The sequence below is a fragment of the Mytilus californianus genome, unplaced genomic scaffold (genome assembly GCF_021869535.1).
Source record: "Mytilus californianus isolate M0D057914Y unplaced genomic scaffold, xbMytCali1.0.p SCAF_15, whole genome shotgun sequence".
Lineage (NCBI taxonomy): Eukaryota > Metazoa > Mollusca > Bivalvia > Mytilida > Mytilidae > Mytilus > Mytilus californianus.
In genome coordinates this window covers 28,700,585-28,726,154 of record NW_026262637.1, presented here as the reverse complement: position 1 = coordinate 28,726,154, position 25,570 = coordinate 28,700,585, and the positions used below count along the sequence as shown (strand labels likewise).

General features: G+C 33.2%; 1 protein-coding gene across 2 annotated transcripts in view; it reads left to right on the top strand.

Moving 5' to 3' along the window:
* Positions 1 to 25,570, top strand: part of LOC127725814 (uncharacterized) — a 227,891-nt gene that overhangs the window by 146,016 nt on the left and 56,305 nt on the right. The gene's annotated exons all lie outside the window — the stretch shown is intronic.

Genomic DNA, 25,570 nt, shown 5'->3' with positions numbered 1-25,570 from the left:
TGTACCAATTAATCAGCTATCTGTCAAACCACAACAAAAAATGCATACATATAAATAGTAAAAATAATGAAGATTAATTACGTCAGAGGGAAGGGTTTGTTTACATCAAATAAGGTCATATGTTGAACTTATAGCTCTTCAACTGTGTCGGTACTTATACATCCCTCGGATTTCAAATGTTTGGCCTTGAGCGTTCCTAATGAAGGTAAATCCAGAAAAGCGCTTCATACGCATGAAATTATTAAACGTGTTGTTTTCAATTTTTTACATCACTGGGTCGATACCTCTGCTGGTGGACTATCAGTCCCCGAGGGTATCATCAGCTCAGTAGTTAGTACTTTGGTACTGACATGATTTATACAAAGTTTTCTAAAATTGTCCGTTTATAAATCTTGAAATTATAAAGAAACTAAGGTTTCAACTCCCTCAGGCAAAGTTGACCTTAGATGGATTTGGCTATTTGTTTTAGGTATTTTTGTCATATAGCTCTTCAACTGTGTCGGTACTTATACATCCCTCGGATTTCAAATATTTGGCTTTGAGAGTTCCTGATGAAGGTATATCTAGAAAAGCGCTTCGGACGCATGAAATTATTAAACGTGTTGTTTTCAATTTTTTACATCACTCGTTCGATACCTCTGCTGGTGGACTATCAGTCCCCGAGGGTATCATCAGCTCAGTAGTCAGTACTTCGGTACTGACATGATTTATAACAAACTTTTCTAAAATTGTCCGTTTATAAATCTTGAAGTTATAAAGAAACTAAGGTTTCAACTCCCTAAGGCAAAGTTGATCTTAGATGGATTTGGCTATTTGTTTTAGGTATTTTTGTCATATAGCTCTTCAACTGTGTCGGTACTTATACATTCCTCGGATTTCAAATATTTGGCTTTGAGCGGTCCTGATGAAGGTAAATCAAGAAAAGCGCTTCGGACGCATTTAATTATAAAACGTGTTGTTTTCAATTTTTTACATTACTGGTTCGATACCTCTGCTGGTGAGATATCAGTCCCCGAGGGTATCATCAGCTCAGTAGTCAGTACTTCGGTACTGACATGATTTATAACAAACTTTTCTAAAATTGTCCGTTTATAAATCTTGAAGTTATAAAGAAACTAAGGTTTCATCTCCCTAAGGCAAAGTTAACCTTAGATGGATTTGGCTATTTGTTTTAGGTATTTTTGTCATATAGCTCTTCAACTGTGTCGGTACTTATACATCCCTCGGATTTTAAATATTTGGCTTTGAGCAGTCCTGATGAAGGTAAATCAAGAAAAGCGCTTCGGACGCATTAAATTATAAAACGTGTTGTTTTCAATTTTTTACATCACTGGGTCGATACCTCTGCCGGTGGACTATCAGTCCCCGAGGGTATCATCAGCTCAGTAGTCAGTACTTCGGTACTGACATGATTTATAACAAACTTTTCTAAAATTGTCCGTTTATAAATCTTGAAATTATAAAGAAACTAAGGTTTCAACTCCCTCAGGCAAAGTTGACCTTAGATGGATTTGGCTATTTGTTTTAGGTATTTTTGTCATATAGCTCTTCAACTGTGTCGGTACTTATACATCCCTCGGATTTCAAATGTTTGGCTTTGAGCGTTCCTAATGAAGGTAAATCCAGAAAAGCGCTTCGGACGCATGAAATAATTAAACGTGTTGTTTTCAATTTTTTTTATCACTGGGTCGATACCTCTGCTGGTGGACTATCAGTCCCCGAGGGTACCATCAGCTCAGTAGTCAGTACTTCGGTACTGACATGATATATAACAAACTTTTCTAAAATTGTCCGTTTATAAATCTTGAAATTATACAGAAACTAAGGTTTCAACTCCCTAAGGCAAAGTTGACTTTAGATGGATTTGGCTATTTGTTTTAGGTATTTTTGTCATATAGCTCTTCAACTGTGTCGGTACTTATACATCCCTCGGATTTCAAATATTTGGCTTTGAGCGTTCCTGATGAAGGTAAATCCAGGAAAGCGCTTCGGACGCATGAAATTATTAAACGTGTTGTTTTCAATTTGAACCTACTGTGCACTAGAAGTTCCTTATAGTGTTCCGTGCATATGTAAATATTCATAATTCAGGGAAGTCAGAATAAGAGCTAGAGTCCACATCAAATATTTGCACCTTACTTTAAAATGTTTCACCAATTAAAAAAAGAAAAAATCAGCATCTGGTTCATATATTCTTGGTTATGTTTGTCATTAAGCAATATTGTGTTTCTATAGTTATAATAGTATGCAGAATGTGGTAATACAATAGGCGCCCGGGGAGTCTTTTTATTGGAAAGTTGTTGTCAGATTGGGTGTCAAACGAAGACATTGTATCTCATTTTCAATAAGTAAAAACAAAGAAACGATGACAATTTTGGGGTAACTGTTAGCATCGTTTGAAACGTGCGTTTGGCGTAACCAATAATAAGCCTGGTATAAAAGTATAACAACAATATCGAACTCTAATAAAATTCAAAAAGGGGAAGTTCATAAAATCTGACAAAATCAAACGCTATAAATAAAATGAACAAATGAAAAACAACTGCCATATTCCTGGCTTGATACAGGCATTTTCCGAAGAAAATGCTGACTTAAACCTGGTTTCATAGCGTTGGCTAAACCTCCTACTTGTATGACAGTTGTTTATAGTTCCGGTAAGCAACCCAAAAAGACATACTAAGTTAATGTAACAATATGGGATTCAGCAGCCAAAACTGTGTAAGCATTCATCACAGACATACAACAGTATCTTTGATGCGTTTATAAAAAAATGACATTAAGGGCTCGGTTATTATAATGCGTATCAGTTGTAGAAATGCACATCTGGTGCAGTAAAATTGGTACCGTTCATGTTATTATAAAAACATAACACCAAACAATTTAGTTGATATATCTTTCAAATATTAATACACCAATAACGATCCAACTTCATTCACATGGTATCAAGAAATACATTTTAACAAATGACACCGCCGTCGGAAAATTGTGTTCGGTCGATGAGATTATTTATAGTTTGGACACAATAATCGGATGTAACCTTGACCGGAAACACTAATTTTAAAGAGCATTACTACTAAAACTTGCTCGAACTGATCATAAAAAAATATTCAATATCTTCTTTTAAACAACTTTTTTTCTAATGAATCAATCGCGTTATTAGTAAAATGTGTTATGTATCAGCAATATTTTGTTCTACCACTATGATTTATATAATCTGCAGTAATGGCATATAAGTTCGTTGTTTATTGAATGTTTCAGAACGGTTAGGCTTAAGTATGTTCAGTGATGTTACAGAAACGATTTTTAAACAAAGAATGACGACAACGGATGATAAATAATAGTGTTTGAAATGTGTTTACTGATTAGGTTCTCAAAAAATAAAATGATTTCAGATTTGTTTTTTTAAATCTTAAGATTTATTTGTTGTTCTATTTGTTATGTATATGAAGCTGAAACAATATCGTATATTTCAAAAATCAGTTATTAGTTTTATAATTAACGTCACATTGTGGCTCAGCTTTGTCATGTATTGTTAGAAAATGGAGACCTTAAGTTAAAATTCTAAGCCCGAAATTTCACATGTTTGAATGCCTAACTGGCTTTAGTAATAAGTACCTGAGCAAGATCAAGTTGGATACTTTTTGCTAGTGTTAGTCATACAATGTAAGGAGGTTATAACATTGAGAAATAGGGAAACTCCAACCCCAAAGTTTGGACAGGGATAACAGTATGTTTCACAGACGAAGTTATTTGATAGATTTGGGAATAGAAGATAATGGTTTAATGTTCAACTCAACTATCCCAAATGATAAGCCAAAAACAACCACCACCGCCCATTTGAATCCAAGGGGTCAGTCATAAATATACACCAGCGTCCATCTCAAGCCCTGTGGTAGACCCAAAACACACACCATCGGCCACTCAAAGCAAGTTAGCACAATTGTAATCCCAAAACACACCACTCTCCATCTCAAGCCGAATGTTCAGACCAAAACACATAACTGTCCATATGAAACCCAGTGGTCAGACAATAACAAAAAAGTCGAGTCCAAGGTAAATTAAAAAATGGGGGAAGTTCAATAAACTTGAAAAAATGAAACGCGTGACCATATCAACCAACGGAACGATTGGAAAACAACTGTCATATTCCTGACTTAGAACAGGCATTTTCTAAGGCAATTGCTGGTTTAAACCTGGTTTTTATAGCTAGCTCAATCTCCTACTTGTATGATAGTTGTCATAAACCGCCATACGAGATCAAAATAAAGAAAGAAGCAAGTTCAAATCTGTAGACATGATAAACCCCAAAGATATAATTGTATTATTGATGGTCATCAAACAAAATCAGGCATTACTGTGACTTGACTGTGAGTGTTGCTCTCCTCCTATTGCAGTTTATTCAAAATCCTGACCAAATTGCAATTAGTTTTATCAAACCAAAGTGTTCAACTGGTCAGAAATTTCAACAAACTGCTGAAGAAAACCAGTCTAGTCGTGAAAGTGCAAGGAGATAAAATAAAGCATACTTACAATCCTATTAGACTTTAATTCCACTTTATTGGTGTTAAGTAATTTACTTGAAGAATTTAATACGTATCATTATTAAAATTGTCATTCGAAAGGTGATAGGTAGTAATTTTTGAATTGCTAAAAAAATGTCCAAGTTTTTGAATTATTTCTTCTAGAATGGTATTTATCTATGCAATGTATGAAAGTTTAGTTTGGAGACTTTTATAGCAATTCAAAAATTACTACCTATCACTTTTCGCGTGACAATTATATAAAAACATGTATACAAATACTGACAATAATTTTCATAATATCAATGAAGTGGAATTAAAGTCTAATAGGATTGTAAGTATGCTTTATTTTATCATCTTGCACTTTCACAACTTGACTATGGTTTTCTACCGCAGTTCGTTAAAATTTCTGACCAGTTGAACAATTTGCTTTGATAAAACAAATTGCAATTTGGTCAGAATTTTTAGTAAACTGCAATAAGTGGAGAGCAACACTTACAGTCAAGTCACAGTAATAAAACACACAATTACTGAATAAGCGAGAAATGCGTAAGACCTAAATTATTAACTATAAACAGATATCTATTTCTTATTATTCATTTTTGGTGTATATTATTGTTCTTTAATATTCAAATTATACGATGTACAGGGTTAATGATTTGCGAAAATTCAGATGAAAAATAGACAACACCATGTCCATAAGAAAAACAGACAACACCATGTCCATAAGAAAAACAGACAACACCATGTCCATAAGAAAAAAGACGATGAAAACAAACAAATCATCAGAACACTACACAGAAAAACAAAGACAAAAAGAAAATAACCTCACAAAATAATCGGAGAATAGACTCTCTCTAGAAGGGTCACCATTTTTCTGCTCACTATTGACAGCTGCTGTGTTACCTCATGCTTATGGTCCATCATTGATTAAAGATTTTTCGGAGACCTTTGGTCGCTTTTCACTTTTTACGCTATAGAGATGTAATATTGACTATTCATTATTCAGTTTCTTTTATATTTCGTGTAAAACAGGTGATACATTTAAAATAAAAAAGAAAAATGTGTGTGTTCTCTTCAATAGAATATTTCATTAATTATTAAGCAAATTTTCCAAGGATTTTACTGTATGATAGCACATTGAAATACAAACCAATCTTAGTAGAATCGCCTGTCACTTTCTATTGTTTGGTATTTTGCTACTTCTATCTATCAACTGCGCTATGATGTGCTTGTATTGTATATTAAATCATGGAGCTGTCAGAAAAAAAACCTCTTAATAGAGGTAATCACATTTTTCAACTACATACATAATCAAGCATCCTCACAGTAGAGTTCATCTGTAATGGCTTATTCTACAGTATTTTGCAGTCATTTATGCATAACAGAATAACTATGTTCACAAGGAAGGAAGAGTTATCTCCTATGACGTTCAATTTCACTTGATGAAAAATGTCTTCATGGAAAAATCATAATTCATGCCAAAATTGTTATCCATTATAAATTTTCAGTTCAGTTTAACTGTTCTATTCTTGAATACTACAGAAGTATCTAAATAATGCAATATTGATGCTTTTTGTGTCGATATTATGTTAATGAATGTTTTCTGTTCCATACATACATAACCTTTGACCTGTAATAATATAGAGAATCAATGAAGGATGAATGAAAAATCATGGGTTTTATACCCGAATAAAAGAAGATATAGCGACAATGAGACAGGAATCAAACGACCGACACTAAAAGCTAAAAGTAACCTTAGAGGTCAATCTACGGCATTCAACAAAACACTGGTGTCTTTCCATCATACCAAACTATTAATCTCACCGAATAAACAAAGGATATGGATAGGTGTTGGATAGATAAGAAATGTACATATATATACTGTAAATGTTGAAAAAAATAAAATGTACACATACTGTAAATATTGGAAACAATAAAATGTATATATACTGCAAATGTTGGATGCAATTTTTTTTTAAGTATACTGTATATGTTGAATTATAGATTGAAATATATCTATACTGCAAAGGTTGGATACAATAAAATGTAAGTAAACTGAAAATGTTGGATACAATAAAATGTACACATACTGCAATGTTGGATACAATAAAATGTAAGTAAACTCTAAATGTTGGATATGATAAAATGTAAGTAAACTATAAATGTTGGATACAATAACATGCACATATACTGTAAATGTTGGATACAATAAAATGTACATATACTGCAATGTTGGATACAATAAAATGTACATATACTGCAATGTTGGATACAATAAAATGTACATATACTGCAATGTTGGATACAATAAAATGTACATATACTGCAATGTTGGATACAATAAAATGTAAGTAAACTCTAAATGTTGGATATAATAAAATGTAAGTAAACTATAAATGTTGGATACAATAAAATGTAAGTAAACTATAAATGATGGATACAATAACATGCACATATACTGTAAATGTTGGATACAATAACATGCACATATACTGTAAATGTTGGATACAATAAAATGTACATATACTGCAATGTTGGATACAATAAAATGTAAGTAAACTGAAAATGTTGGATACAATAAAATGTACACATACTGCAATGTTGGATACAATAAAATGTAAGTTAACTCTTAATGTTGGATATGATAAAATGTAAGTAAACTATAAATGTTGGATACAATAACATGCACATATACTGTAAATGTTGGATACAATAAAATGTACATATACTGCAATGTTGGATACAATAAAATGTACATATACTGCAATGTTGGATACAATAAAATGTACATATACTGCAATGTTGGATACAATAAAATGTACATATACTGCAATGTTGGATACAATAAAATGTAAGTAAACTCTAAATGTTGGATATAATAAAATGTAAGTAAACTATAAATGTTGGATACAATAAAATGTAAGTAAACTATAAATGATGGATACAATAACATGGACATATACTGTAAATGTTGGATACAATAACATGCACATATACTGTAAATGTTGGATACAATAAAATGTACATATACTGCAATGTTGGATACAATAAAATGTAAGTAACCTGAAAATGTTGGATACAATAGAATGTCCACATACTGCAATGTTGGATACAATAAAATGTAAGTAAACTGTAAATATTGGATATAATAAAATGTAAGTAAACTATAAATGTTGGATACAATAACATGCACATATACTGTAAAAGTTGGATACAATAAAATGTACATATACTGTAAATGTTGGATACAATAAAACGTACATATACTGTAAATGTTGGATACAATAAAATATAAGTATACTGTAAATATAAGATAGTATACAAATGACACATAGCTGAGTGGGTGATACAGCAGATTGTTACACCGAGAAAACATTGTCAACTGAGGCGAAGCCAAGGTTGACAATGTCTTTTCGAGGGGTAACAATCTGGTCTATCACCCTCGCAGATATGTGTTATATAATTTATTATACTGAATGTTCTGTTAATACTGTCTATTAAGTTTCCAATTAAAAAAAATACACTATGACGTCTTGTACACAACAACCATCCGTATTCAATAAAGCGCACATTTGATCAAGCGTCTCCGTGAAGGGTAAAAGAGTGTTTGCCATGGGATAGAGTAAATTATCTCCCTCGTATTAACTAATCAAAGTCTGGCATTTTGACATGAAGTACAATAAAATAAAATGTACATAGTACATTTACACTAGTAATTTTTAAGGCCCTTTATAGCTTGCTGTTCGGTGTGATCCAAGTCTCCGTGTTGAAGACCGTACTTTGACCTAAAATGGTTTACTTTTATAATTTTTGACTTGGATGGAGAGTTGTCTCATTGGCACTCATACCACATCTTCTTATATCTATACACTCTGAATGTTGAAGCAAATGAAATGAAACAACAAACGAATAATACACAATACCAAAAAGAATTGTTCTGGTTAACATACTTGATTTTTGGTCTTTACAATCATTAGAGATCAAGCACATAATTATAACGTAGTGATTTAGGGAACGACTAATTTAACTTAGAGGAGTAGGAGTTTTTTTCAATTTGATTTTTTCCTGTTCCGTGCAAGCATCAGATTATTCATTTTTTAGTTGTTTGAACTGCTACAAATTTAGTATGCCGGGGCCTTGGGTTTTTACTCATTGTTGAATGACAAACAGACTAAACCGGGACATTATTTTTCCCCAGCTAAATAAAATGATAACCCAGTAAGGGTGCCATGGATTGTAAATTTGTCTGATGGGACAATGAAAGTAAGTAAATTATCGTCAGTTGGTAAGGCATATAGTTACATTACAAATATTTTATATTTTTTTCAAATGTCAAAATTGCGACTTAAATACCGTTAGGTTTCTTCGGTATGGACATGGACAGTAAACTACATTGCTAGTAATAATATTGAGAATGGAAATGGGGAATGTGTCAAAGAGACAACAACCCGACCAAAGAGCAGAAAACAGCTCAAAGCCACCTATGGGTCTTCAACACAGCGAGAAAATCCCGCACCTAGAGGCGGGCTTCAGCTGGTCCCTAAACAAAAATGTGCACTAGTTAGGTGAAAATGGACGTCAGACTAAACTCCAAAACATATATAAAATTAAAAAAAACATACAAGACTAACAAAGGCCAGAGTCTCCTGACTTGGGACAGGCGCAAACATGAGGCGGGGTTAAACATGTTTTGTGAGATCTCAATCCTCTCCCTATACCTCTAGCCAATGTAGAATATTCAAACACACAGCATTACGCACAGTAAAACTCAGTTTAAAAAAAGTCCGAGTCCGATGTCAGAATAGGTAACAAAAGAAACTAAGCAAAATGACAATGAAACATAAATTAACAAAGGACTACTAGCAGTTACTGACAGGCCAGCTCCAGACTTCAATTAAACTGATTGAAACATTATGTCTTCATCATATTAAAATCAAGCACAATCCCTCCCGTTAGGGGTTTAGTATCATACCATCATAAGATATATGAGAAGAACATAACCCGCATCATGCCACCAACTGGTTTAAGAATAAATGTGTTTATTTCCGATGCAAAGACCCTATAAGTGAATCAATATTAATTCCAAAATATGCCATCTTTATTGACCTGACAACAGTATCGTAACTATATCTCCTCTGAATAAGTCTATGTAAACGGTTTTTAGCTTTTGAAGTGAATGACGACATTTCTGTGCTTTGTATAGAATATTACCATAAGAAATTGGATATGAAATACCTGAACGTATGAGATGTCTGCATGTTGATTCATATTTACGAATGATGTCCTTGTACCGATTATAAAAGTTAGTAAATGTTATGACTAGTTTGTGATATCGAAAAAACCCTGGTGTAATAATTTTTCAGTAATACCGAGATTTTTTTCGTTAAAATCAAATACTTTGTTACATACACGAGCAAATCGAACAAGTTGAGATATATAAACACCATAATAAAGTGACAAGGCAACGTCAACATCTAACAATGATAATCGATAATTAATAATAGGAAATGAAAAATCAAATCTTTTATCGTAAATTGTAGTTAAGCTTCCCGTTAAAGATATAGGAAAGGGCAGTGTTCATTGTCAGTATTAGCTTTATTCAAAGTCAGTTCAGCAGGATAAATCTCTTTAGTGTACATACTGAAGTCGTCATTATTGAGAGCCAATATATCATCAAAATATCTAAAAGTGTTATTAAATTTTTGTATCAGATGTTGTTTCGATGGGTCTTTGTTGATTTTAGTCATAAATTATAACTCATAACAATACAGACACATGTCCGCAATAAGTGGTGCACAGTTAGTCCTCATTGGAATTCCGATAACTTGAAGATATACGGAATCTCCATAGCGAACAAAAATGTTTACTAGTAAAAATTCAAGGGCAGTTATCGTATCAAAGCAGTAAACATACACATCTTGTTGCCAACATTGATAAATTAATGCAAATAGACAGTAAATACGAAAAACAAATTCATATTCAAATGATTATGAACATCTTTAACCGCATACCGAGTCCGTGTGCTCAATGTCCCCTTTTCATAATTGTTAAAACTCATCAAAGATAAAAGGCTTATAGTTCGGTATGCCAGACGCGTGTTTCATCTACACAAGACTCATCAGTGAAATCAAATACAAGTCAGAGCTATAAAAACTGAAAGAGAAATAACCCTATTTATTTTTATGCAATTTTCAAGGAAACCAGAGTTATCCCCAATTTGTATATAAATGTGATAATTTTAATTGCAACTTCATCTATTTCGATGGTTTTCTGTTAATTTAGATCTTATTTTCAACTGACTTGTGAGCACATGCTGCTGTCCCTTTTAGATTTCATCTCAGAGTTTTTTTTGGCAGGGTTTATCAGGCTTAATCCATAGTTTTCTGTTTAGTGTTTCGCGGGTTCTTTTGTTTATTCTGTGATTGCTGTCTTGTAACTTTTTTACTTTTTACCTTTGTTATTCAGATCGTGCATTTATATAAAAGACCGACCATATATTACACATATTCTACCAAATCTAATTTTAAGAAGAAGTTCAATAAGATAGTTCTTTTTAAACTTATTCAAACGTATGGTAGAACAAACTGTTGGTGGAATGAAGTGCACACACGGAATCAATTTGTTCATATGTTTATTTATTGATGAATAACATAAAACAATTTAAGGTATAATTTAAACGATGTCTTCGTAATTTTCTTTGTCTGTCTCTTAAGTTTATATAAAATAAGCTTTAGTTACAACAATCTATGAATTATTGAAGTTATAAAACCTTTTATCGATTTACCAAAGCATATAATGTATACAAGACGTGGCATACTTTGGTTTATATTTCGTTTACTTTTATAAAATTATAATTTATATGCAAAGTTTTATAGCTCCGCAATGCTAACGTGTTTTAATGGTTAAAGTTCGTTGAAACTGTTTGTTTTAACTGTTTTCAGCAAGTAGAACATTTGAAATTTGTTACTTTTGTGTTCTTCGATTTCCATACGATTAGGCAGCATGTTTTTTCTTTGACTTTTAAACAATTTTGTTGTTCGTTATATTATTTTAAAAATCGTATCTTTTGTTCAAATACTTACCAATATTATATATTCATAGTCATTTGAACAGATCGATAAGAGGTTTAGATGAAATCAATATTGAACAACGTGAGCCAGGATAGATAGTGGTCATATATGCTCATACAGTCAAAATTCTGTGCATAGGATGAAAGTGATGGAGGTCAAATGAGTTTAAAGTTTTACGACATCATGATTTGGTAAACCGTTATGGAATACATGTATCCCAGATTACCATCGATATGATTGATTGCAAACAAAATCCTATCCTCATTTTCTCGATTGTTACATTACCGATTTAACAGAGGCGTAGCCTCCCTTGAGGCAATTAGGCAACTGCCTCACTTAAATTTTGACCAAAAAAAAAAATATCTATGAGAAAGAGAGAGCAAGAGGGAGAGATAGCACGAGTGTATTTGTGTAGAACATGTAACCCACAAAGTAAACATGATTCTAAAATATATTTCCTCAATATGTCGAGAACTGCATGCACATTTTGTACATTTAACGGGGCCGTCACCGTGTCGGAGATACTCAATTACTCCTGTGGTACTTATATATATATGAGGATCTGGATGTGGTTTACAAAAAAGAGAATGGGTAAAAAGTGCAGAAAAAAGGGCAAACAAATAAAGAAAAGAAAAATGAAGGACCCCATCTAGACCCTCATATCCGGGAGTTTTGTTAGATATTGTTAAAAAGGTAAACTCACTTCGTAATGTCTAGATTAGAAAACTCAAGATCTTTTTCTCGTAAGAAATCAAGTGAGATAAAATTGACGGCATTTAATTTTAGGGGAAGACAGGATAACGAGACATTACAATCGACTTCAACGGAAGCAGCAGGTAGACTTTATTCAATAATTTTTTGTAAAAAAAGTAAGAAAGGGAATTTTGATATCTACAATTCCTTTTGAATTAATATCAATACGTATATAGGCATGCCAGCTGAAGCACGCCTCCGGGTGCGGGATTTTCTCGCTGTGTTGAAGACCCATTGGTGGACTTCGGCTGTATTCTGCTCTTTCGTCGGGTTGTTGTCTCTTTGACACATTCCCCATTTCCATTCTCAATTTTATTCACATATCACAAAATAAACACGCAGTTGAGTTTTTGTCCGATTTCCCTCCGAAAATATTTATTTGATTTTTTTGAAAACTAATCCAACCATTTTCGAAGACTTTATATTTTAATTTAAAAGTTATATGCATATCTGTTTAAACGCATAGGGTGTTGCATTTGGGTACTTGTTCTGGGGGGGGGGGGGTATCAATAAAGATTCTTTTCTTTATACTTTGAATATAATTTTTAATTCTTTTCCTGTTCGATTGTTATGTGTGTTGTTCTTTTGCAAATCCACCTATCGAGATTTAAAATGGGGAGTGTTGAGATCTCAAAAACTATTTTAACCTCGCCACATATTCACTTGCCTTACACAAGTAAGTGTGTTTTTTTTTTTCTTCTTTTTTTTAAGGAGGGGAGTATTTAGAGTGTTTGATGTGAAAGGCAGATCCTTGGTTGTATCTGTTTAATTTATTCACAATTTTAGTAGACATCAAGAAGATTAAAAACTTAACATATTGTGAACCCCTCTCAATTGTATGTTTTCTTTCTATGTAGCTTTTATTTTTGTTGTTGGTTTGCTGTCTCATTGACGTATACAACACATTTACTTTTATTCATTACGGTTTTCTCTTCTTCCTGAATATCTGTGTATTTTAATTTACAGATCAGACCTCTAATTCTGACAAATTCGAATCACGTACGTCTTAAAATCATCCTCTTGCAAAAGTGTAGTTATGATTGACGAGGTCAATCAACTAAAGTGGTTTCTTGGTGGTAGTCCAAAGAGGTGCTCAATTTTAAAACGACATCTTCCCGATGCAAAACAGATCGAATATGTAAGTGGGAAAGCAGATAATGAGACGAATGAAAGTAACAAAAACATTGCAAACGCTGTTTCTAAAATTCAGTTACCTAAACTTTGTGAGACTAGATGAACAGCAACGGTTGACACTCTCTCTGTATTTATAGCAAAGTATACGGATATAATATCTTCACTTGAACACGTAAGAAATAAAAGCACGGTAACAGATGCTCGTATAAAAGCCCCGCAATTATGAACATGGTGGAAAATAGCAGTTTTATTGGATCACTTGTTGTTGCGCTTCATGTATTAAGCTATACAAAACCTTTAACTCTTGTTCTTCAGAACTCAAAATGTGATGTGCTTATATATGGAATAAATATAAAAAATAAGAACATGTGGTATGATTGCCAATGAGACAACATTCTAAAAGAGACCAAATGACACAGAAATTAACAATTATAGGTCATCGCGCGGCCTTCAACAATGAGTAAACTCCATACCGCATAGTCAGCTATAGAAGGCCCCGCAATAACAAATGTAAAACAATTCAAATGAGAAAACTAACGGCCTGATTTATGTACAAAATAATGAACGAAAAACAAATATGATATACAGCAACAAACGACAACCACTGAATTACACGCTCCTGACTTGGGACAGGCACATACAGAATGTGGCGGGATTAAAACAGTTTGAATGCGCGCCAACCCTCCCCCTAATCTGGGACAGTGGAGTAACAGTACAACATAAGAACATACTATAAACTAAAAGAACTAGCCAAGGAATTTGTTTTTGTCCCGGCCGATAAAGCTGCTAATAATATTATTATTGTTTGACGTAAATTTTACATTGAGGTTCTGAAAAAAGAAATCACCAATTCACCAACATTCCAACTGACTCCATTTTCAGAAAACGACATCTGTAACAAACATAAACTTTTAGCTACCGCTTTACAAGCAGAACCAAATACAATGAAAGTCCCAACTATGTATTGGCTTCCGAAGCTACACAAAACACCTTACAAATATAGATTCATTTCGTCTTCAAGCCATTGTTCCACTACTAAATTGTCTATTCTTCTTACCAGTACACTTGGTAGAATCAAAAACCTGATAATAAATTGTTCAAATAAGGCCTTCGAAAATAGTGGAATTAATTACTTTTGGAGTGTCAAGAACTCGTTGGAAGTACTTGATAAATTGCATGCATATATTGGTGATTTTGAATCTGTTCAAAGTTTTGATTTTTCTATCCTATATACCACATTGCCTCACATTCTCATTAAGAAAAAATTCACACACCTAATTAAATGGGCATTTAAAAAGTCAGAATGTGAATATATATGTTCAAACTCTTTTAGGTCATTTTTTAGTAGCAATAAACAAAAAAACTATGTCAATTGGACATGCTTTGATACTATATATGCCCTTGAATTTTTACTAGATAACATTTTTGTTCGCTTTGGAGATTCCGTATATCGTCAGGTTATCGGAATTCCAATGGGGACTAACTGTGCACCACTTATTGCGGACCTTTTTTTGTATTGCTATGAGTTACAATTTATGACAAAAATCAGTCAAGACCCATCGAAACAACATCTGATACACAAATTTAATAATACTTTTAGATATTTGGATGATATTTTGGCTCTCAATAATGACGACTTCAGTATGTATACTAAAGAAATTTATCCTGTTGAACTTACTTTGAATAAAGCTAATACTAACAATGACCACTGCCCTTTCCTCGATCTTGATATCTATATCATTAACGGAAAGCTTAATACTAAAATATATGATAAAAGAGATGATTTTTCATTTCCTATCGTTAATTATCCATTTTTAGATGGTGACGTTCCCTTGTCACCATCTTACGGTGTTTATATATCTCAACTTGTACGATTCGCTCGTGTATGTAACAATGTTTTAGATTTTAACGAGAGAAATTTATGTATTACTGAAAAATTATTACACCAGGGTTTTCGATATCACAAACTAGTCAAAACATTTACTAAATTTTATCATCGGTATAAGGACATCATTCGTAAATATAGCTCAACATGCAGACTTCTTATACGTTCAGGTATTTCACATCCAATTTTTTATGGAAATATTCTTTATAAAGCACAAAAATGTCAGTATTCACCTCTGAAACTAACAAAACCTTTAAATAGACTTATTAAGAAGGGATATAGTTACGATACTGTTGTCAGGTCATTAAAGATTGCATATTTTGGCGTTAATATTGTTTCACTTATAGGGTCTTTGCATCGGCACTAAACACATTTATTTAAAAACCAGTTGTTGGCATGACACGGGTTATGTTCTTCTCATATATGTTATGATGGTATGATACTAAACCCCTAACGGGAAGGATTGTGCCTGATATTCATATGATGAAGACATAATCTTTCAATCAGTTTAATTGAAGTCTGGAGCTGGCATGTCAGTTAACTGCTAGTAGTCTGTTGTTATTTATGTATTATTGTCATTTTGTTTATTTTCTTTGGTTACATCTTCTGACATCAGACTCGGACTTCTCTTGAACTGAATTTTAATGTGCGTATTGTTATGCGTTTACTTTTCTACATTGGCTAGAGGTATAGGGGGAGGGTTGAGATCTCATAAACATGTTTAACCCCGCCGAATGTTTGCGCCTGTCCCAAGTCAGGAGCCTCTAGCCTTTGTTAGTCTTGTATTATTTTTAATTTTAGTTTCTTGTGTACAATTTGGAGTTTAGTATGGCGTTCATTATCACTGAACTAGTATATATATTTGTTTAGGGGCCAGCTGAAGGACGCCTCCGGGTGCGGGAATTTCTCGCTGCATTGAAGACCTGTTGGTGGCCTTCTGCTGTTGTCTGTTCTGTGGTCGGGTTGTTGTCTCTTTGACACATTCCCCATTTCCATTCTCAATTTTATAAAAATCATTTGAAAAGGGCGAAACTCATCATATTGATACAAAGCAGAAATACATCTAACAAAAACACAGAGTGGACGTGGCAGGTTTCTTGTATATCCCCAAAACAAAAAGACACTAAATACAGATCTGACAGTGCTAGCAGTTACTGACAGCTAGTTCAAAGCCAATAACAACTAATAAAACAAATCATGCATCTAAGACTAAAATATCAATCAGTAGACATCCAACATCCAATGGATTTAGTGTAAAGACGTCATTAACAGTCAGAGAAAAACATGACATTGTGCAATGCCAAGATACATATATCGACAGATTGTAGAACCATATATGTGCATATGTATGTAAACAAAATATTTAGTTTGATTTAAATTTATTGATAACAAAATCAATATTTTAAAATACAAATTAAAACAATGTTCATAGATCTAATTATGGTGTTGAATTGGTAACCTTTTAGAATAAGTTTATTTAAAAGATCGACAAGTATACCCGGATCGTATCAAAATTTCCGGGCTCGGTAAACAACATCTCCGTAAAAATTAGGAAGTGCTATCCCGTTAAAAATAAGTTTTCTACAGGTACAACCAAACTCCCAAACCAAATTTTTATATCTTTGGAAAAATTTAGTAAAGGACTTTTTTTGTTTTTAATACTGACGAAATGTTTCAAAGATTTATCTGGACAAAAGCAAAAGCAATCACTGACAGCACTGGTGTTGAGCTGTGTCCGCAAAGAACGACAGGTCGCATGCGGCATATATATGGAACGCCACAGCTGTCTTTTGTGGTACTCTGACATTACGTTATGCGGTAATTTGTCCAGATACACTTATAAAACATTTCGTCAGATTGTTTGGCTTCAATGACTTCGGGCTCACCTGATATTTTATCGTGATAAAGTCAGTATCAAAAACAAAAAGTCCTTTATTCTATATTTATTATTACTTGATGATATTTTGTCTTTACATAATATGGTTTTGACTTTACTTTATGATGTTTTGATAATACCCATATGGTATAGTCATTACATTTACTTAATGATGTATTACATGATGTGGTTTCGTCTTTGACTTGATATGGTTCTCTCATTACTTAATCTGGTTTTGTCATTACTTAATATGGCTTTGTATTAACTTAATATGGTATTGTCATTACTTATTATGATTTCAACATTGTTTAATGTGGTTTTGTCATTCGGCAATATGGTTTTAACATTACTTGATGTGTATGTGGGTTATCGTAATGTAGTTGTTTCATTACATGATATAGTTTTGTTATTTCGTAATGATGATTTGGCAATTCTTTATATGGCCTTTTTAGTTTCATTTACTTAATGATGTTTCAAAATTTGATGTTTTTACACTGCATGATGTCATCGTTCCAGTATTTGGTGTGGCTCTGCAATCTCCGGCACAGAGTTCATATCCGTTCCATACGTGCTTCGCAATACTTCACTTATGTAGTGTAACGTAGTACAGAACGGAACGGATATGATCTCTGCGCCGGAGATTGGTGGTTCTGTCATTCATTGATGTGGTTATCACATTACTTGATGAGGTAAAATTACGTGACCATTTGGGGAAAAATAGTCCTATCTTTAAACCGATTTACATGTCGTTTGTTTTATGTGCCTCGGATCAGTGTGGCTATCCATCGAGTTAGAGCTCAATTTAAAGTTCGGGTTACTGTTTGAGTTCAATATTCGAGTTAGTCTTAGAGTTGGTCTTCGAGTTCGAGTTAGAAATCAAGCCACAATTAGAATTAAAGTTTAATTTTGAAGAATTCGAGTCACCTATTGAGGTATAGATCGATGCGATGTAAACTTCAAATTTGAGTCTCATTTAGATTTAGCGTTATTTGATATGAGTTCGTATATAAACTTTCTATCACACAGGGCTGGGCTTTTGGAAAGGGAACTGAGGAGAATGCCTACATTATGGGGGACGGGGGTCAAAAATGAGAAAAAGTACACACAAACATTTGTCATTTCGGGGGCTTTTATAGCTTACTACGCTCATTGTCGAAGGCAGTACGGTGACCTATTAACTTCTACGTCATTTGGTATATATAAGTGGAGAGTTTTCTCATTGGAAATCATACCACAAAATGTTATTTCAATAATAGATTTTGGCAGTAAACATTTACCAAATTAACATTTTTTGAAATGATATATTTGTAAACTTTCATGGATTGTTATAAAACTTGAACATATTGGACAGAAACTAATCTTCAAGATCAAGAAAAAGCATTTAAAGTAAAACATTTTATGATAAATTGACTTTTTACAGTCAACACTACAAATTTACACTGGCAGCATCAATCACAGGCGAGACACAGGGTTCCATGGAACCCTTTTTGATTTTTCTTCTATAATACCGCTTCCATTTGAGAGCTATGAAAAAAAAACGGACGGACCACGTGGTGAGGGAATACCACCCTTATGTTCGAAATATGATTATTTTTAGTACTTTTTTTTCTCATTTTTGTCTGCCGGTACCCCATAATGTACGCATGCCTTTTTCATATCAAATAACTGAACAGTAACTCGAACTTTATTTTGAATTTTAACTCGATGGATAGCTACACTTATCCGATGCAGATAAACAAACGACATAGAAATCGGTTCAAAAAAGAGATTTAGTTTTTCCAAAATGGTCACGTGGTGGTGATAAGTTTTTTCAGTATCAAAGACTGATTGATATCATCAGTAGAGAAAAGATAACAATGAGGTTATGATTATAGCAGATTTGTTCCTGTATTGTTATGAATCACAGTTTATGATCAAACTCAGAAAAGATCCATCAGATTTACATTGAATTATGAATTAAATAACATTAACCATCACCTTCAGTTGATATTTTTGTTTCAAGCTTTTTAATTGCGCATAATGCAGGTTCAGTATCCAACCAACAGTTGAAGATATCTTGGCATTTTTCCTGCAGTAGCGAGCACGTGACATTTTGACCCTGATTTCCATATTATGTGTGTTTTTTGTTTCCTTGGTCAAGTTAATGGTCATCCTGTTGGTAGCTGCGCTTTACAGGTTTAAGTTTATTGTTTGTATTATGTGTTACGAGATACGGTCTAAATAGGTAAAGGGTGGGTTTGTGCGCATGTATAAACATGTTAAACCCATCCACATTGTGTGCTTTTTGTACCAAGTCATGTAATCTAGGTGTGTTGTTTGTATTTTTGTTTGTCTTTGTTTGTACGTCTGTTTTTTCAATGGAGTCGTGTGTCGATGGTTTATTGGACATGTAAAAATAATGGACTGTTTGTAGTATTTAACAAGTGTGTCTAAAATTATAGATTGTTGTTATCATTGTTGCATTTAAATGGATACAATAAACTCTTACTATAATTAGTATATATATTGAATAATGTCACTGTAAATGGGTTAAAAATCAAAATGACGGACACATGATCACTTTTAAATGTAGACCAGGAAGTTTATAAGCATGAATGATTTTGTCATACAGTGAATAAGAAGAATGCAGTTTTCCTTGAAAAACTTCAAAAAGAAACACCAAGTCTTGCTTCTTTTGATTTCATAAGCTTCTCCCCTCAAGAAATCCTTATTATTTTTTTCTATTTCGTGCTATGCTCCGATACTCTTGTCACTCGGAGCAACATTAGTGTAAGATCTTGTTTTTAAAAAAGTGCTTTCTCATATTACTACAACCTAGCTCCAATATGGCTTTTGGCATTTTAACTTTTTGAATATAACGAAATTTGAATACACCCAACATTTAATTCAACCCTTAGCACGTCAGAAAAACAGTCATTGCAAAGAACTAAAACAAAATTGTGCATGGATGAGTAAATTAGTTAATATTTCAAATTGTATACATATACATATAGGTTCCGATAATATTCACTCACAATTTTTTCACTGAAGTAATTATGTACATGCAACTTAAACATATCACATAAGTAAGAAATTCTTTAGTGAAATCCTAGTTTCAGGAACTATCAAATAAAGTATCCAAATTGACCGATGATTTATTTATTATGAATTTATGAAAGTAAATAAAAATAACACTTTATTGATTTCGTGCGTCCGAAGCGCTTTTATGGATTAACCATCATCAGGAACGCTTAAACCCAAACATTTGATAAAAAAGGATGTACAAGACCTAAATACGTGAAGAACCATAAGGTTCGAACTCTCTCAGGCAAAGTTGACCTTAGATGAATTTGGCAATTCTTTTTTAGGTACATTTTGGTCTTATAGCTCATAACGCTTCTATATAAAAAAGAAGATGTGGTATGATTGCTAATGAGAGACAACTCTCCACAAGAGACCAAATGACACAGAAATTTTAAACAACTAAAGTTCACCGCACGGCCTTCAACAATGAGCAAAGCCCATACCGCACATTCAGCTATAAAAGGCCCCGAAATAACAATGTAAAACAATTCAAACGAGAAAACTAACGGCCTAATTTATGTACAAAAAATTAACGAAAAACAAATATGTAACACATAAACAAACGACAACCACTGAATTACAGGCTCCTGACTTGGGACAGGCACATACATACAGAATGTGGCGGGGTTAAACATGTTAGCGGGATCCCAATCCTCCTTCTAACCTGGGACAGTGGTGTAACAGTACAACATAAGAACGAACTATAAAAATCAGTTGAAGGCTTAACTCATCAGATGGATAAAAATACAAATACTACAAATACAAGTGGACGTGGCCGGGTACTTGCATGTTTCCATCCGTGGCTTTCAAATATTATGATTTGAGCGTTCCTGACAAACTAGAATATCACGTGATGATTTGAACTTTCAAATTGTCAACTTCCTCTTTCTCAGCAGTAATCTTTCCTCTTCCCCATCGTATGGCGTTTACATGTTTCAATTGATACGTTACTTCGTGCTTTTCTCCTTATAACGACTTCTTTATCGGGTGTACTCCTCACATAATAAAAGGCTACAAAAAGGATATGAGGAATAATTGACACTTCATAAATTTTCCGGTCACCATCACGAATTGGTTGCCGACCAATACGAGGTGTCTATGTTTCTGTTCTCTAGCGACACGTTTTCACGGTCTTATATCTTAAGATACCAGAGTAGTCATCTGATCTGTTAAATAAACGACTGTCTCCAATTTCTTATTGTGATATTTTGACTGAGTGTGGATTCGCAACTTCAATTGATTCACAAATCTCATGTCGATGCACCAAGACTCGTTTCTTTTTGACGTTCAATGCTATTTCCACAGTATTATTTTTTTAATCTGAATTTGTATGTTCATAATGGATTTATGAAATATTAACATCGGCAAACTACTGTTGTCACTAATTTCATTTGTAATGTATTGTTCATTTAAAATGGAGCATAGATTGTCATTTAAATAACAAACATATGTCTTACTAAATCATATATGTTTTGAATAAAAGTAAATATACAATGCTGATTTCCTTTCCTCTACGTTATTAAATTGAATACTGGCGTTTTTTCCTTTTCAACGGAGTTCAGCAGATCAGGGTAATGAAAAGAGATATGGTGATATTCTGCACATTTCTTCGTAAAATATCATAAAAGATACCAGGCTTTGTACGCGATACCCGCTGTTCGTCTACATAAGACTCATCAGTGACGCTCAAATCCAAAATATGAAAAGCCATAACAAATAAAAAATACAAAGTTAAAGAGCATAAAAAGCAGAAAATTCCAAAAAGTTTTGCCACAAAAAGGCTAGGCAATCTATAGATTATATTTTAACGAAATGTATTTGCAACATATTTACATAAATGTGCGTTACGAAAACGTACTTTTTCAGTTTTCAAATCATTTGAAACTTCTGTGATATGTAAAGAGAATTTGTGTGTTTAGAATGAATGTTGATTACATGTCCAAATTTTAAATAGGCTGTTATTTAGGCAACAGTAGTAAACCGATGTAAAAACATCTATTTGTACTTACTGGTATATATAAATATAATTCCTTTTCTACATTTAATTTTTTTAACAGAAAATGATGCTTCCACTAGTGATTTTTTTCTTGTTACCTATCAAACTGCTATGTTTTGTTCCTGAATCTGAATTCTTTTCTTTTGGACATTCGGAAGGAGATGCCTTGCTGTTTCCTAATGATGATCAACATTCAGATGTACAAAACAGTTCAATTGTCTTTAAATTCTTTTACGAACATCACAGCAAATTGTTTGTAAGTTTAGTAGTTTATAAAAACAGCAAATTACTTTGATTTTAATAAAAAGAGATATGGGTTTACGTCAGAAAGCAATCCAACTCAATAAAAAAGGCCGACCCAAAACAATGGACATGTATCTACAATTTATCAAGCCGTTCATCGCCATTTATTTGGCCTAACAAAATGCTGGATGTAAGGTACAGTAAAATGGGTACCGTTAAAGTAACCAAAGATTAAAACAATCCATAGACATCCATTTCTCCAAATGACAAAAAAACATGGAGATATGACAAAATATTGAGGATAAACAACGGGTACATAAAAGAACGCAAATACGCAATTGCAGTCAATCAATTGCCGTTAAGTAGCATATCAGGAAATAAACATTATTCCGGGAAAAACTCACAACCCTACAATAACGGTAACAAAAACACAAGTACAAGTACAAATAAAACAATAATAAACCATACCTCATCAAAAAATTATCACAATTACTGAAAACAAACTCCAATTAAGAAACCTGCTGAAATACGATCCTGACGTCATCACATCTTATATCGATGACAGCACTTTAGAGTAGATTTATATAGCAAAGTCATAAATAGAACTTTGAAGACATGATCTTGTTCATTCCCACGACAAAAATGTACCTGAATTGAATACAAAAAAAAAAGAAACATTAAAACACTTTATAGTCTTGCCTCAAACTATAAATAGATGATTTGTTTTTCATCCAGAAAAATACCACGCGCACTGGAAGAACAACAACAATAGAATAGAGAATGGAAAGAGGGAATGTGTCAAAGAGACAACAACCCGACCAACCAGCTGCAGAAAACAGCCCAAGGCCATCAACGGGTCTTTAACGCAGCGAGAAAAATTCGCACCCGGAGTCGGACTTCAACTGGCATCTAAACAAGAATGTTTGCTAGTTCAGCGAAATTGACGCCACACTAAACTCTAAGACATATAAATGAACCAAAATTTAAAAAAAACAAGTGCAAAAATTCCCACTATACCTCTAGCCAACGTAGAATAAACAAACACACAGCAATACGCACAGTAAATTTCAGTTTGAAAGAAGTTCAAGTCCGATGTTAGAATAGGTAACAGAAGAAAATAAGCAAAATGACAATGATCAACATAAATTACCAAAGGACCACTAGCAGTTACTGACATGCCAGCTCCAGACCTCTATTAAACTAATCGAAAGGTTTTTTCTTCATCATATTCATACATATTTAACCAACTGAAAAATGTACACTTCAGAAGAAAAGGCCAATAGATCATCGCCATGAAGTAAACGAAATTTAACAATAGGAAACGAAAGTCGTCGAGTTTAACAGATATTTTGTAAAAAATAGTCTAAAATTATCATTAAAGGAGAGGCGAACGATACCAGAGGGACATTCAAACTCATGTCGAAAATAAACTGACAACACCATGGCTAAAAAAAGAAAAAGACCAACAGACCAAAATAGTACACAAAACACAACATGGAAAACTAAAGACTGAGCAACACGAACCCCAACAAAAAGTGGAAGTGATCTCAGGTGCTCCAAAAGGGTACGCAGATCCTGCTCCACATGTGGCGCCCGTCGTGTTACTCATGTTAGTACAAACCCAGTAATAAGTCTAATTCGGTAGGTCACATTCGGGAAAGGAGGGACGGGATTATAGTTACGACATTACGAACATATCCGCTATCATCTATGAAACGGATATTCCATAACGATCAACCAACTCGTGATGGCGTCCGTAAAACTTACGAAGGGATGACATGTTGCTATATCTAAGATCAAAATGCAGTTCACAACTCTTTAAATGGTAACAATGCATGCACTTACCTGCTTTAAAAATTCTTGTCTGTTGTAGTCTACAATTATGCTATTCCGATGCACACTGTTTACAGTTTTTACTATATATGCTTGGACGAAACAAATACGAATGAAGTTCATTGATAAACATGAAAAATTACCTGTTATAATAGTAACATTATTCATTTAAATTAGGTAAATACAAATGGGTTGATATCGTTTCAAAAAGGAATTTCAACTTTCACATCGGAGGCATTTCCAAAAATTGGCGAACGAATTGTACTTGCACCTTTTTGGACGGATATAGACACAGGGAATTGTGGTTCAACATGCAATGTTTGGTACAGGGAATCTACGAGATCTACTGATATAGTTAAAGCAACATCTGAAGTACGGACGTATTTTCCAATAATGAAACATTTTGGAGCAAATTGGACGTACATTGTTACCTGGGAAAACGTTCCATTCTATGGAGCATCAGATGTCGGAATTAATAAGGTTTGTTGGGGGTTATTCCTGATTTATGTATAAAATTTGCCATTGTATTGACCACTACAACATTTCATTCAGTAAACAAATTCCAGGTGTGGCGTACCAAATTATAAGCTTGATATCTTTAAATATAGATTTGTCTTAAATAATATCATTGTTCGTTTTATTTAATTTCCGGACCATTAAATATGTACTGTAAATGTTCAGAATTCATAAGTAATGCTTTGGTAAATCTATATAATAAAAGTTTCTTAAAGTGCTTAATACTGAGGTCATTTTGTAATTAACTATTGATTATAGAGTTTATAATTAGGTTATTGTTTGACATGTTTCTTGTAAGTCTTCTGTTTACCATTACTGTAGATTGTACTGTTTTTGATTTCAGAAACAAACAAGGCACGGTCTTCAAACAATTTCCCATTCACATTTCATCTGTGCATACTGCTGACACACATTTATCGAAGTAAAAATATTCTCAAAAACAAGAGCGAGACCACGAACATTCAATAAGATCCTAGCAAATGATAGATATGAAAAAATGTGAACTTGTAATCTATTTTGAAAAAGTGAAATCGGTCATATTTCCAAAGGTCGCGAGAAAACAAATTTCTTGAAAAGTCAGACTTTTTCAGATTGTTTTAATGAAGTGTTTGATATTTATACATATTTTGAAGAGAACAATGGGAATATATCTACTGGTGATATCGAGGTCATACGACT